The following is a 10,008-nucleotide window of genomic DNA, read 5'->3' on the forward strand; positions in this document are numbered from 1 at the left end:
ATCTCAGCTGCGGAGGCTGTGGCTGGTCCCAGCCTTGGTGCCCCGAGTCCGGCTTTGCCCCAGGCTGGGTGTTGTGGAGTTTAAAGAGCAGGAACAGAACGGAGGAGAAGGAAACCAGCACCAAACCTCCACAGCCCAGGGATGGTGGGATGGAGGGGTGGGGAGGATGAAGAGGGGCAGTGAGGCTGGAGGGATGGAGAGGATGGAGGGGCTGGAAGGATGAAGCCCAGCCCATTCCCGAGCTCCAGCCTGGCAGAGGGCAGGGCAGTGCCCATATCCTGCCCTGGGGCACCACGGAGTTGCCTCTGCCTTTGCTGGGAAACAGAGGAGCTGAGGGAGGGCAGGAGGCAGCAGCAGCCGGGCAGGGCAGCTCTGCTGCTCACACTGGAGCCTCAGAATCCCAGAATGGTTTGTGTTGATAGGAATCTTGAAACCCATCTTGTTCTACCTCCTGCCCCAAGCAGAGACACCTTCCACTGTCCCAGGTTGCTCCACAGCCCCGTCCAGCCTGGCCTTGGACATTTCCAGGGATCCAGGGCCAGCCGCAGCTTCTCTGGGAAACCTGTGCCAGGGCCTGCCCACCCTCACAGGGAGGAATTTCTTCCTCATATTTAATCTAACTCTGCCCTCTGTCAGCAGGATGCCATTCCCCTTTCTCCTGTTTCTCCATGCTTGTGTCCAAAGTCCCTCTCCTGCTCTCTTGGAGGCCCTTTAGGCACTGGAAAGGGCTCTAAAATCTCCCTGCAGCCTTCTCCTCTCCAAGCTGAACACCCCAGTCCAATATAGTTACCTCAGCCCAAGGGTTCTCCAGCAGCTCTGACGAGGGGGATCTGCAGCAGCAGCTGTGCATCCCAGCTCCTCGCCCTCACCCCAAATCTCCCCTGCAAGCCCCGGGCTCTGCACATCTCCTCACCGCTGCCTTCAGTGCCAGCCGCTCCTCGGGTTTGGTTCTGAATCAGCAGCACGCGAGGTTCCCTTCAGAGGCAGGGAAAAAAAAAAAAAAAAAAAGAAAAGAAAAAATAAGCTGCAGTGTGCAGAAAGCCAAGTTCCTGCCCCGAAATCATCCTGGAGAGGAGCGGCGTGCTGCTGCCAGCAGCTCCGGCCTCCTCCAGGACTCATTTTCCTCTGTTTATCTTGAAAATATTTCTGCGCTGAGGTCCCACCCCGCGCGGCGGAGCCCTGCGAGGCCGCCTTCAGCCTGACACACGGCCTCTTGTTTATCCACGGCGAGTTTTACAAATAGCTTATTAAGCCCAGAGGTCTGTTTGCTGGAGGAAAACCTCCCGGAGCAGCTCCTGCAGCCCCTCCCGAGGCTCCTGCCAGCTGTGCCCCCTCCCAAAACCCCTCTGATGTGCATCCAGGGGCTCGGGCCTCTGTGGCTGCAGACACCAGAGTCTGCCGGGTTTGGGAATCGCTCCTGCTTTGATAAAACAACCAGAGTGCTGCTGATGGGTCTCCCACCACTCTCACCCCCTCCGTGTTCCCAGGTTGATGTCCCAGGTGGGATTTTGGCGTGGCACAGGGATGCTGTGGCACTGCCAGCTCTGGTTGATCCCACAGAGGAGCTAACAGGAAATTTTTGCCTTTTACAAAACGCCCCCTGCAAGGGCTGCTGGATTTGGGGGGGGTTGGAGGAGTTTGGGTTGCAGGAAAAATATTTTAAGGGTTGCTGAAAACACGTCCAAAGCCATGAGAGATGAGGACAGCTGGATGCTGTGCATGGTGGTCCTGGCAGGAGCCCAGTGGGACCGTGCCTCCAGATTCCCACCTGGCCTGGCATCCCCAGGAGGGAGCTGGGATGGGGGTTTCAGCCCACGGCAAACAGTGTCAGGGGTGTCCCACTGGGCTCCAGCCTGACCACGGGCACCTCTCTGAGCACAGGGACCATCAGACCCATTCCCAAGCACCTCTGGCCCTGCTGCCACCGCTGTCCCGTGCAGGAGCCTGGCTGTGCCCAGTCCCCAGCATCCCATCCCATCCCATCCCATCCCATCCCTGCCCATCCTGGGCATCCCCTCCCCAAGCCCCCCTAAAGCGCCGCTCCCGGAGCCTGCGGCCGGGCAGAGCCCCGTAACACAGCGACATTCACGGCCCAGCTGAGGAGATTGAGTTACCTGCCCCTGGAAGAATAAAGGAGGCATTCAGCCATTTTTTTAAAAGTCTTTTCCCCTGCCAAGGCCAGACACGGCGGTGACGGTGGCGCACAGAGGAGGGGAAACACGAGCCCTCACCTCTCCCTGCGAGGGTGACCCCGATGTGCCCCACATCCCCCTCTTCCCCGACCCTTTAACACCCAGGGAAGCACATGCTTTGCTCACCCGTCACGAGCTCCCTTATCTTTTAATAAAACCTTTAAGAGCAGAAGTCAGGCAATGCCGGCACAAAGGCAGCTCAGCCTCCTCCCGGGACATTAATCATTTTCTTTGACACGTTTTGCTAATTAGCCAAAGCGTTTGCCTCGACAGGGGAGAAACTGGGGCCTGGGAAAAAAATAAAATAAAAATTAGAAGGAGGGGGAGAGGTGGAAAGGGAGGCAGAAATGGGGGAAGAAGGAGTTGACGTCACCTCCCTGTAATCCGGCATCCCTGGGCATCACCTTGCTGGGAGAAAAACCAGTCCCAAGCCCATCCCAAGGATTTTGGGATCCCAAGAGCTGCAATACACGTTTCACCTTCCCCATCCTACTCCTGGTTACCCCGATAGTGCAGATTGCAGCCTTGAAGGGTTATTTGAAACACTCTGGTTGGAGGTTTAACTGGTGGCTTTATCTTTTACACGGCTGTTAATCCTCGGGACACATGTTTCCTATCAGCCCTTGATATTTAAGATACTATAAGTGTCTTATTAAATCCCAGGGACTGGCTCCATGCAGACCTCTCCCCCCAGGGCCTGTCCTGAGGACATCCCAAAGGCAGATGGCACAGATTTGGGGTGTAGAGTGTGTTATAATCAACAGGGAGAGAACGAGGGTGGGGTGAAGGCTCCTCTGCACGGGAATTCGGCTCCCACACAGGAGGGAACTCCTCACAGTTTTTAAAAACACGTTATTTGTAAGGGTTTTCTGGCAATGCTGTGGTGGCCAGTGAGCCCATCTCTGGCAGGACTGGCTACTCCCTCAGCATGACTTCTTTGTCTGAGTCTGACTCAGTTTTCATAGGACTTGGTGTTTTCTAGGGGAGATATACCAGAGAGAGAGCAACTCGCAGTCAATTCCCTCTGACCCACAGCATTCAAAATACAAAATCCCAAGGAGAAAGCATTGCCTGCTCACCCCTCCCTCCAGCCCAGCATGGCAAAATACTGGCTCCTGTCCCATTCCTGAACATCAGCTCTCCATCCCAGCTCCTTAGGGAAGGGCAAGGCAGAAAACCACACGGCACAATCCCCTTTTCTCCACAAAACCAAGTGTAAGAATGACAAAATTGTGTGGTACAGCTCCTCACATGATGTGAGGACACCCCCCTGCCCACAGCAACTGTCCCATCCCCATCCATGGGTACAAGGGAGCGGGAGCAGCATCCCAGAGCCGTGTCAGTCCTTTGGGGAGTGTTAAAACAACAAATCCCAGCCCTTTGCTCCTCTCCAGCACAAGTTTCTCATTGCTGTGGGATGACACACACCACCTCCTCCAAAACAAGGCACTGTATTATTATTCTGTTTCTAATTTGGGGGTTGGAAATGATTTTCCACGCCAGATTCCAAACTAAACCATCACCCCCCCACCTCAAAAAAAAAAAGAAAAAAGAAAAGAAAAATTGCTGATGTGCTTTCCAGAGAGTGGTGGCATGGTCAGTGCTCTGTGAGGAAAGGGTGAAGGTGTGGTACACAGCAGAGAGCGCCACAGAACATCCCTCATCCCTCTCGATGCCTTTTTCCAAGAAAAAATATTTTCAAGGAGCCAATTCCGTTAAATACAGAGCTGGCCCAGACTCCTGCTGCAGCCGGGTCTGGGATGGGCTGGTCCTACTGGGAAAGGGCCGTGCTCCATCTCTGCCCTCTGAAGGAGGAGAAGCCGTGGAAGGTATCTGGGAAGCAGCGTGGTGCTGGGAACTCGATGGGAATCAGCATCATTCCCATTCCCAGTGTTTTAACACAAACCTGCCAATGGATCCCGCTTGCTTCCTGCGAGGCGTGGAGGAGCCAAGCCACACAGCGAGGTCTCACTGCTCCGTGTCCTGCCTGGCCTTGGGGACAGCGGGGACACCCAGGACAAGCCCGGATGAGTCCCCAGCCCCATCACCCCACAAACCTTGCGGGGGGATTTGGGGAGCCCCACGCAGCTGGCGGTGCTGGCAGGAGAGTGGAAACCAACACGCAAGGAGCCGGTGGAAACCCTCCAAGCTTCCAACGCCGTTGTATAAGAGCCACTCAAAAATACTAATCCCCCAAAAATTCAACCCTGGGGGCGTGACCAGGCTGCCTCCCAAGCAGCCGACGGAGCGTGGATTGCTCAGCTTGCGCACATCCAGGGGGGAAAACGCCTCCAGGTGAGAGAGCTCCTCAGGAAGGTCGGGGTCCCAGATGTTTTCATACCAATGATCCTTTAAAAAATAAATAAAATAAAATACAGATGAGCGAGGCACGGAGGCAGGATCACCCGACATGCTGAGCGCCGCTGCAAAACAAGTGGTTTTTCCATGAGTCACCGGTGGAAAGACCAGATCAGGCGTCCCATGGGTGGGCTTGGCCGGAGCCACGGCCGGGAGGATGCTGCGGGTGCAGCCCCTTCGCTGCCCGGCTCTCAGCTCTCCCTAGGCGGCTTTGGGGTGGATTCCATGGAATCCCCGAGGGCCCGAGGATGCGGGGATGCATCCTGTGCTGCTCAGGCGTTTGTCCCGTCTGTCCCCAGCCACTGGCGCTCCCCGCGGAGACCAAACGCGTGCCCTTCGCCGTGACCTCGGGGCTGCTTCCTTGCTCCTCCTCTGTTCCCCTGCACCTCCCCGAAATCCCTCCCGAGGGACTGAGGCAGGCAGCGGCAGAAACAGAAATAAGAAGTGCGGAAGGAGCGCCCCGAAACAAACGGGGTTTGTTTTATCGGCGGCGAGAGCGATGACAGGCAGCGCAGGAAGTCCCCGGGAGCGTAAATCCCACTGGGAATGCGTGAAACCAGCGCGTTCCCTTCCACGGGCCGGGTGGGAGGTCACGGGGAGTTTAGGGAGTCTGGGGTGGGGTGTTGTAGCGCCCAGGGCAGGGTGCCCGAGGCGGCCCGGGAAGGGACGGGATCGCATCCTCGGGAGCGCTGGAGCTCCGTCCCGTCATCGGCACCAGAGCGACCCTGGCTGCGTTGTGGGTACAGAAACGGCACGTACTTGTTGCTGGCCGGGTTTCCTGGCGCTCCCCGGCAGGATTTGGCTGCGCAGGAATTTGGAAGCCGCCTTTAAATGCAGAAAGAAATGAGAAAAAGCTGGGAGCGACTTTGTGAGCGGAGTTCAGCAGATCCCAGCTCGGCGGCGGAGCCCCGGCCGCCCTCTCCCGACCGGGGCTGAGCTCGGATCGCTGCCAGGGATCGCGCCCTCCTCCCTGGGAACATCGAGGAAGGCTTCTCAGAGCCTTCCACGCCTTCTCCTCCCCCCGCTCCCCAAAAAGCCTCCTTGGCCGCGATGCCCCTCAGCGCCCAATTCTCTTGGGGTGATCCCAGCCATGGATTGTGCTGCTCTGAAAGTCCCTAAATCCCCCGGGACTGCCAGGGCTCTCCCCTGCGCTCTCCTCATGGATGCACCGGCTCAGCCGTGGTCTTACACCAGGCTTCACTGTCTTATTGCTCATTTGGGGGGAATCAGGAGGAAAGGGATGAAAAAAGAGACAAGAGGCGCTGGTGTGCTCTAAAAGTCAACAGCAAAAACGTAGAGAAATTAAAATTCACCCCCAAATCTCCTCTAGATGCTCAGGAAGGTGCTTCCCTACCTCTGGAGCTTTGCATGGGGGGCTGTCCTCATCCAGAGTCGGTGCTGGGTCATTTTGGTTCCACGCCCTTCAGGAGTCCAGCTCTGGCTCTTCACAATCCCAGATCCATTTTCAGGGATTTGTCAGCTTCATCCTGGCTCTTTGTATTTGTGGGAAACTCGGAGTTTCTTAGGAAAAACAAGCCCAGTGCCTGTGATGTTCCTCAGTTTCCCCAGTGACACCCCGGGGTGGGGAGGGTCCTGGTGATGGATGATACCCAACCCTGCGTCACCAAAATCCAGATTGCACCTTTTCCTGGAGGCCCCGAGGTGCAACAGCCAAGAACTTTCCACCCCAGTGATTTTTTTTAATCTCATTTAGAAGAATATTTTTAATTACTGGTGCCATTACCCCGCTCCCTTTCTGTGTCAGCACAGCCTCTCCATGGCGGTTTAAAGGCACTGAACTCACACACCTTCCTCAAAGCATCCACTGGGAAAAGCAACCGGCCTCGATGCCCTGTCAGAGGGAAGGGGAAGCCCAGAAATCCTGGAGGCAGGATTCCTGCAGGAATAAATATGCTCAGGATATACCCCAAAGCCATCAGCTCTGGGTTCCCCAGCTCCCTCCTCATTGAGGGACAGGGACCAACACGGGGACCCCCTGCCACAACCTCTCCAGCTCCCTATATTTGTCCCAAATGGATTTTCCTGCCTTTTTTTTTTTTCCCTGGCTCAAGCACCATCCTTTCCTACAGCACTTGGGACACGACAAACATTATTCAACATTGTTCGTTATTCTAAGATATATATTCTATACCTTAGACAGGTTTCATATATTAATCTTTTAACTCCCAAACTGAAGCTTGCAGGGGAAAAAATCAAGTCTGGTGGGAATGGGATGCCAGCCACAGCACTCCCTGGCTCTCAAGCATCTCCTTTGGCTTCTTGAGCCTCATTTTGGGAAGCAAACAGCTTCTCCATACTGGGTTTGGTCTTGTGCTGCCTCTCCCTGATGAAGAAGCCCTTGAATATTGTGGAAAGGGCTCAGCTTTGCTTTGGTGAAAAGCTGCTTTTTGAAAAAATTCAGAACCCAGCTTCTGTAGGAAAAAAAAAATAGATGGTTTGGGATGACCAGGGGTGCTCAACAGGGAGTCAGGGCTGGATTTGCAGCCCCCTCCCCTCAGTGTGCCCATCAGCCCCCCAGAAAAGCCAATTTTGCTCATTGCTAATAACTCCCTGCAAAGAGGGGAGGGAAGAAAATTCCCTTCGTGCCCTCAGTGATGCAGAGACGAGGAAATGTCGTTAAACTAAAGCAAACAAACGAATCCAGAGGCAAAGAGAAAAATCACATTATCCCCAAGCATAAATCCTGGAGAGGGGTATTTACAGGCTGAATTGCCAAGTGCATTGGAACTGCAGAGCATCCGAAGAGCAGATAGCCATAAAGGCAGACAACGGCCCTGGAAAAATGCTTTGATTAGGATCTGGGCAGCATTCAGCCCAGATGTTCATTTGTCAATGGAAGAGGGATGGGGGGGAGGTGAGAAAGGCTTTAAATTAATCTTTACAACTAGAAAGGAGCTTGTAATACACACCATATGGGGAGCAACGTCCTTGGAGCCCCCTCTCCTCCCCCTGCGCTCGGAGCCGGGCTGGGACCCTGCGGCCGGAGCGTGTCCTCCCTGTTCCCCTCCTGTTTTCTCCATGCACCAAACACCCCAGGAGCCCAAACCCCTTCCACATGTGCTTTTTTCTTTTTTCTTTTTTTTTTTTTTTTTCACTTTGAACAAAACAAACTGCAATTCCTCTTATTACACCAGATCTCTCTTATTATCCCCCCCCTCCTCTCCCTCCTCCAGACCCCGGTACCTGCTCCCCTCTCCCTCCAATATCCACACGTGGGGGTTGTTTTTAACCCTTCCAAGCTGCAGGCAGGGGTGAGGTGGGGGCTGCGTGGGGAGAGGAAGGACGAGGCTGTTTATTAAACGCCAACCATTCAAATTAATTCCCCTAATGGACTCACCGACATCATGGTGTGCATTTAAATGAACGCTTTGTCATATTTCATAGCCAACCTGCAGCTCTCTGCAGAGCAAACCTGCTGGAAAGCCAGGAACAGCAGCAATGACAGCGACAAGCCTACGGAGAGATAAATAAGAATGAAATACAAATCCCAAACGCAACATGGAGGGGGAGAATAGAGAGCCCAGGAAGCGCTTGGAAATTTGGAAGTGCGAGCAAGACCCCAGGCAGGGCAGAGGGAGCTGTGTGACGGCAGTGGGAGATGCTTTCCCACGTGGGAGGGGGAAAAATCCTCTTGCTGCTGGGGCAGGAGGCACCAGAGAGCCTTTGGCTGGGATGGGGAGCCTTGGCCAGGCCAGCGCAGAGCTGGAGTTTCCCGGCTGGAGTCTGGGCTGTGTTTGCTCCACCAAACCCCTGAGGAGCCCCACCACGGCCAGGACCAACCCCAGCACCCCAGCTCAGCCACAGAGACCCAGCAAGGAGGGAAACCCTCCAGCATCCTGCATCCCCCTGGACCAGCAGTGAGGGGATGAGGGTGGAGGTGCCTGGCCAGCGTCCCTCCTCCCAGCAGGGGCTGGATGTGAAACCCAACCCCTCCCGGCAAGCTGTGACCGCAGAGCCGAGTGTCCCAGCTCCTGGCAGAGCGTCCCCGCTGCTCCTGAGTAAAGAGTTCTTCCCCCCAGCTCCCCTGGGACAGCCACAGGTTACTCACCTTGGCTTCAGCTTCAAGAGATGCCGGCCTTTTAATCAGCCTGGTGGAAATTTGGTGTGTGCACACACAGCCCCCACGTGCAGCACAAGGTATCTCCTGCTCCTCTGGTTCCTTTTCTCCCCCCACCTTTTAGAGCTGCGGAGATTCCTCTCCACCTCTGAGGGTTCTTCTCCTTTTCTCCATCCTGTCCTAGGCAGCTTCTGTGGGATCTGGAGGATGAGGAGGGGCTGGGGGCAATATTGCTGCCCCACTCCTGTTGGGCACGCTGGCATGACCGAGGGTTTTCACACACCACGAGGGGCAAGGGAAGGGGGAATTTTCATGGTCTAGGGCAGGGATGCAGGGAGCAGCCCCAGCCACAGGCTTGGTGCAGGCAGGAGAGCAGAGGGAGCAGTGAATGCTGGCAGCCAGGTCTGCCCCATCCTTCCAGCGCCTCTGCACGCTGGGGTCCCTGCATATGGATGGGCCAAGAAAGGAAAAATCAGAGTCCCAGAAGGAAGGGACCCCAAAGATCATCTCATCCCATCCCCTGCCGTGGCAGGGACACCTTCCACTGTTTCAAGTTGCTCCTGGTCCAACCTGGCCTTGGACACTGCCAGGGACCCAGGGGCAGCCACAGCTTCTCTGGGCAGCCTGTGCCAGGGCCTCCCCACCCTCGTGGGGAAGAATTTCTTCCTAAAATCTAATCTAATCCGGCACTGTTTGCAGAAGGTTCTCATTTAGGGAAACATCTGGAGTCAGCACTTCTCCCCCAAAGGGCAGAGAAGGGTTCAGAGGACACCAGCCCTCGTGCTGGGGAGGAAGAGGAGGAGGAAGGAGCCCATTTTCCACGTCCCCTAAGGAAGGGACACAACGTATGGTGCCTGTTACCTGGAGCAAGGTAACCCCAGCCAGGAGATCTGCTCCTCCAGGTCCCAAAGCCACGGCGGCCAAGCGAGTGTTGGCAGTGCCCAGGGTCCTCCCAGGGCCGAGGGGACAGCCAGGTGTGGCTGCAGGACCCTGGGGACCCGAGGGGACAGGAGGAGCGGGGATGCTTCTGGTGCCCTGGGCTGTGGGTGTGCAGGGCTGTGGCTTTCGGAGGGACAGCGCACCTGGGGACGTGGCTGGTGTCACAGCACAGCCAGGGGATGTCACTCCTTTGTCCAGCTCCTCCTGGGCCTTTCCCCCGACTGTCCGTGGCCCCAGAGCAGGAGCATCCCCCAGCCGGCAATACCTGGGCTGCAAACAGCGCCCTTCCCTCCAGCCCGGGGGATCCCAGGCGAGGAAAGCTCCTGTCCCATCGCACCGCGGCCCGCAGGAGATGGCAGGGCCGGGCTGCGGTGACACCGGGCTGCGGTGACATCTGCTGGGCTCCCGCTCGGAGCCCCCCCAGCCCCCCGGGCACAGCCC

The 10,008-nt window shown here is 56.2% G+C and overlaps 1 long non-coding RNA gene across 1 annotated transcript; it reads right to left on the reverse strand.

Annotated features, from left to right (window-relative positions):
* On the reverse strand, positions 1–6,228 carry LOC120759878 (uncharacterized). Its single transcript, XR_005703242.2, has 5 exons — positions 5,905–6,228; positions 5,310–5,375; positions 4,099–4,541; positions 2,319–2,480; positions 1–975 (listed from the first exon to the last, which is right to left on the reverse strand). It is a non-coding gene; the product is annotated as an uncharacterized LOC120759878 (long non-coding RNA).
* Positions 6,229–10,008: the final 3,780 nt, after the last annotated feature.

Source organism: Hirundo rustica, chromosome 15 (genome assembly GCF_015227805.2).
Source record: "Hirundo rustica isolate bHirRus1 chromosome 15, bHirRus1.pri.v3, whole genome shotgun sequence".
NCBI classification, from domain to species: domain Eukaryota; kingdom Metazoa; phylum Chordata; class Aves; order Passeriformes; family Hirundinidae; genus Hirundo; species Hirundo rustica.